We start from the raw sequence: 5,959 nt of genomic DNA, 5'->3' as shown, positions 1-5,959 counted from the left end.
TGGGATACCGACGATCGAATCTCGGGCAAGTAACATACCGTCTAATAAAGGGAATAGTATACAGGGTTGCTTGAATCCTCGACATCGTGGTTCATCCGATGAGGTCATCAAGGAGTATGTGGGAACCAACATGGGTATCCAGACCCCATTGTTGGTTATTGACCGGAGAGCCATCTCGGTCATGTCTGCATGTCTCCCGAACCCGTAGGGTCTACACACTTAAGGTTCGGTGACGCTATGGTTGTATGAATATGAGTATGCAGCAAACTGAATGTTGTTCGGTGTCCCGAATGAGATCCCGGACGTCACAACAAGTTCCGGAATGGTCTGGAGGTAAAGAATTATATATAGGAAGTGCTGTTTCGGCCATCGAGAAAATTTCGGGGTCACCCGGTATTGTACCGGGACCATCAAAAGGGTCCCGGAGGTCCATCGGGTGGGGCCACCTATCCCGGAGGGCCCCGTGGGCTGAAGTGGGAGGGAAACCAGCCCCTAGTGGGCTGGTGCGCCCCCCCTGGTCCCCCCTGCGCCTAGGGTTGGAAACCCTAGGTGGGGGCGCGCCCCACTTGCCTTGGGGGGCACTCCACCCCCCTGGCCGCCGCCCCCCTTGGGAGATTGGATCTCCCAGGGCCGGCGCCCCCCCTGGGGGCCTATATAAAGGAGGGGGGAGGGAGGGCAGCCGCACACTGTGTCTTGGCGCCTCCCTCCCCCTGCTACACCTCTTCCTCCTCCCGCAGCTGCTTGGCGAAGCCCTGCCGGAGTCCTGCTGCATCCACCACCACGCCTTTGTGCTGCTGGATCTTCATCAACCTCTCCTTCCCCCTTGCTGGATCAAGACAGAGGAGACGTCACACTGACCGTACGTGTGTTGAACACGGAGGTGCCGTCCGTTCGGCGCTAGGATCTCCGGTGATAGGATCACGACGAGAACGACTACCTCAACCCCGTTCTCTTGAACGCTTCCGCACGCGATCTACAAGTGGTATGTAGATGCATATCTCTCCTATCACTCATTGCTTAGATGAACTCATAGATGGGTCTTGGTGAAACCGTAGAATTTTTTTTATTTTCTGCAACATTCCCCAACAGTGGCATCATGAGGTAGGTCTATGCGTAGTTCTCTATTGCACGAGTAGAACACAAATCTGTTGTGGGCGTAGATCTTGTCAACTTGCTTGCCACTACTAGTCTTTTCTTGCTTCAGCGGTATTGTGGGATGAAGCGGCCCGGACCGACCTTACAAATTGTATATGTATATATATGCGGTTCTACGTACGAGAAAATCTATTTATATATATGCATAACGTGTACAATTTGTAGTATCGTGAAATACCAGCAAACAAAAAAATGGAATGAAAAATAAAGCAAAAAACCCAAACATTTAGTACCGGTTGGTGTTACCAATCGGTACTAATGTCCTACGCGCACACGGGTCTGGCTCGTGCCACGTGGTGTCACTTTAGCGCCGGTTCGTGACGAACCGGTCCTAAAGGGGGGCCTTTAGTCCCCACTCTTTAGTGCCGGTTGGCAAACCGATACTAAAGGCCGTTACGAACCGGCACTAAAGGCCGGTCCTGCACTAGTGTAGTCCCGGTTTGAAATTCAGTCGGCACTAATGTGACCATTAGTGCCAGTTCCAACGGCTAGGCGGGCCGCTCTCAGTAGTATCGATTCGTGGTGAACCTTTAGCACCAGTTCGTTCCACGAACCGGTACTACAGGTCTTCCTACATATAAACCCTTCGTCCAGCTCGCTCTGTTCTTCCCCCTTTCCCCTCTCCTCTCTGTTCTTCCTCTCTTCCCCTCGAGCTCATCACACATTTTGCTCAAATTTTGTCAAAATTTGAAGGCCCCCATCCATTCAAGTGATCACAAAGGTTAGCAACTTTGTCCTTTCATCTCTCATTGCTAGATTAGCTCTTGCAATGCTTTATATAGTGATTAATTTGTGGATTTTAGTAATTTGGGAGGAATTATATGTGGTAGTTTATTTGATTTATATGCAATTTGAGCTTAAAATAACTCTTAGTTTGCATATGTACGCGTGGTTTACTTAGTGCCTTCCCGTCTCCATCGTAACCACCGTCGATCATCCGCACCGACCCGTCGCCGGCACCACCTTGTGGTGAGCTTCTTGTTCTTATCTTTTTATATAAAAAAATCATGTTTGTGGGATTTAGATATATAGTTACTTGTATAATTATCTTACCCATACGTTGTTTGTTATACATAGTGCCATGGTTTTGATATCCGTCCCCGTCGGCCCTTGTCCGTGTTATGATTCTGATGTGGTATATTCTCTTTTAAAACTTTTTGTTGCATTTCATGTTTATGACAAATTATGCCCATCAAGTTGACATAGATATTTTTATCTAGGAGTTATGTGAACCGGAAATTCCAACCGACCCTATTGTCGAGAGGTTAAATTTAGTTTAAAGAGAAAACGGTTATTTGAAAGAAAAATTGAAAAGAATTGAGGGGGAGAAGATGGAATTGGAGTTGCATGTTGCCGATGTCGTCGATGATCACAAGATCAATATGGAGAAAATGCGGTTGAAGATTAGAAAGATTAGAAAATATGCCATTGATAGTGAGGCTTGGTATCATTATGTTGTTGGACCAATTGTTACCTTAGTTGCGATCTTGATCGCATTCGTTGTTGCATTTAAATGCTTTAGCTAGAGAGTTATTTATATGTTGCATTTAAGTGTTGTATGGACTTTATGTATGAACTTGTATTAATTTGGTCTATTCAGTGGTGTGAAATGAAGATGCGCCGGCAATGGATGTACGATGACCGATGCTCTCCCTAGTTCGTTGATGGCCTGCATACTTTTCTGATTGCGGCTTAGTTAAACAAGCGAGCGGATGGTTTTATGCCTTGTCCATGTGCTGGTTGTAAGAATGATCACAATTGCTCTAACTCAAGAACCATTCACGTCCACCTGTTTGAGTCCGGTTTCATGCCTCACTATAATGTTTGGACCAAGCACAGAGAAAGAGGGGTTATGATGGAAGACAATGAAGAATAAGAGGACGAGGATAGCTATCCTGGCCATGGGTTCCCTGAATACAATGATACAACAATGGGGGAAGAAGCTGAGCTGGCAATGCGGGAAGAAGCTGAAGAAGAGGCATCAGATGAGCCCGCTGATAATCTAGGTCGGGCCATTGCCGATGCAAAGAGAAACTGCGCAAGTGAAAAGGAGGAGAAGAAGAAGTTGCAGCGCATGTTAGAGGATCACAAGAAATTGTCGTACCCGAATTACGAAGGTGACAAGAAAAAGCTGGGCACCACACTGGAATTGCTGCAATGGAAGGCAGAGAATGGTGTATCTGACAAGGGATTTGGAAAGTTGCTGGTAATGATAAAGAATATGCTTTCAAAGGACAACGAATTAACCGAGAGTACGTAAGAAGCAAAGAAGGTTGTTTGCCCTCTAGGGTTAGAGGTGCAGAAGATACATGCTTGCCCTAATGACTGCATTCTCTACCGCAGTGAGTACGAGGATTTGAACGCGTGCCCGGTATGCGGTGCATTGCGCTATAAGATCAGCCGCGATGACCCTGGTGATGTCGAGGGTGAGCGCCCCAGGAAGAAGATTCCTGCCAAGGTGATGTGGTATGCTCCTATAATACCACGGTTGAAACGTTTGTTCCAAAACAAACAACATGCCAAGGCGATGCGATGGCACGGAGAAGACCGTAAGAAAGACGGAAAATTGAGAGTCCCCGCTGACGCTTCGCAGTGGAGAAAAATTGAGAGAAAGTATTGGGAGGAGTTTGCAGGTGACCCAAGGAACGTATGGTTTGGTCTAAGCGCAGATGGCATTAATCCTTTTGGGGAGAAGAGTAGCAACCATAGCACGTGGCATGTGACTCTATGTTTGTATAACCTTCCTCCTTGGTTGTGCATAAAGCGGAAGTTTATTATGATACCAGTGCTCATCCAAGGCCCTAAGCAACCCAGCAACGACATTGATGTGTACCTAAGGCCATTAGTTGAAGAACTATTACAGCTGTGGAATGGAAAAGGTGTACGTGTGTGGGATGACCACAAACAGGAAGAATTTGACCTAAAGGCATTGCTGTTTGTGACCATCAATGATTAGCCTACTCTCAGTAATCTTTTAGGACAGCGGATGCACGCACTGTTTGGATGATACCGACAGTACATATTTGGATAGTTGTAGGAAGAATGTGTACCTGGGACATCGTCGATTTCTTCCGAGCAGGCATCCCGTAAGAAAGAAAGGCAAGCATTTCAAAGGTGAGGCGGATCACCGGACGAAGCCTCGCCACCGTACTGCTGCTGATGTACATGATATGGTCAAGGATTTGAAGGTAATCTTTGGAAACGGTCCTGGCGGACAACCTGTTTCGAAGGACGCTTACGGACGCGCACCCATGTGGAAGAAGAAATCTATATTTTGGGACTTGCCCTATTGGAAAGGCGTAGAGGTCCGCTTCGTAATCGACGTGAAACACGTGACGAAGAATTTTTGCGTGACCCTTCTTGGCTTCTTGGGCGTGTATGGGAAGACAAAAGATACACCGGAGGCACGGGAGGACCAGCAACGTATGCATGGAAAAGACGGCATATATCAGGGTCATGCCAGCTACGCTCTTACCAAAGAAGAGAAGAAAATCTTCTTTGAATGCCTGCTCAGTATGAAGGTACCTTCTGGCTTCTCGTCTAATATAAAGGGAATAATAAATATGGCAGAGAAAAAGTTCCAGAACCTAAAGTCTCATGACTGCCACGTGATTATGACGCAACTTGTTCAATTTTTTTTCGAAGTTTGATTTAGGATAAATCTTATAGTCAAAGTAAAATGAAAGGGAGGGAGTACTATATGTCTCTTTGTTTATACGAGGGTAAAACTCCGGTTCACTATGACGGTAAAGAGTTTCCTACCGCTTTTTATATTATAAAGCAACCATCCGATACAATCAGCTCGCTGGAGCCGCAGCACAAACAAGCCCAAAAGGAAAAAACAAAAGAAAGAAAAGAGAAACAAATGCCGACGCCGGTAGATCGACAAAGAGAAGAAGATCGGCAACCGCTGCACCCACCAGAGAAGTACCACCGCGTCCCCGGCATTCCGAAGCGTCGCGCACCAAGCCGCTATTCCCTAAACAAGTCCTAGTGTTTTCCCCGGTACGCGAAGGGCGGTGGGGAAGGGATATACCCGACGCCCTTTAGGAAGGTCCGGCGGCGCCCACAGGCGTCAACGCGCCAGGAATTTCTCTCGATCCATAACCACCACCACCACCCGAGGCACTTTGTAGTGCACCACCCACTCATCCGCCCAGCAGCCTGTGCCACCACGGTTACCAGACCATCCTTGTCGTCCCTCTGGAGCTGCCAACACGAGGCCTGGAGAGGGAAAGGAGACAAGGGCCACAGGAGCGACCACAACTCGACCAGAGGGAGGGGACAACCTCCACCACCTGTGCGGAGCCGACCGGACACGGCGACGAGGACTTGCCAGTCCCTAACGGCCCGACCGGGCCCACTTGGGCCCGGACAGTCCCAGTCCCCGCGCTGCAACTCGCTGACCGATGAAGGGATCACCCCCTGCAGACCGTCGCCGCCTCACCCACCACCAGGGAGCGACCCCGCAGAGCGCTGAGCCACCGGCCCACCCCAACTCAGATGGGGCCCAAATGGGCCAAGATCTAGGCCGGGTGGGCGCCACCAGCCACCAACGTCGCCTCACGACCAATGGTCGTGCCGCCACGTCGAGGGCCACCGTGGCAGGCGACACCGCCCCCGATCGAAAGGCACCGCAGGCAGCCGACACCGCCCGAGTAGGGGGTCCGCGCGCAGGGAAGGACAGACCCGCCGCCGCTAGCACCACGCGGGCAGGGCTCGGCGGCGCTCGCTAGCGGCGGCGGGAGGAGGGAAGGGAGAGGGGGGAAGGGGAGGATCTCCCTGTCGCCTCGCTTGGGGAGGC

Source organism: Triticum dicoccoides, chromosome 2B, assembly GCF_002162155.2.
Source record: "Triticum dicoccoides isolate Atlit2015 ecotype Zavitan chromosome 2B, WEW_v2.0, whole genome shotgun sequence".
NCBI lineage: Eukaryota > Viridiplantae > Streptophyta > Magnoliopsida > Poales > Poaceae > Triticum > Triticum dicoccoides.
This window is presented reverse-complemented; position numbering follows the sequence as displayed.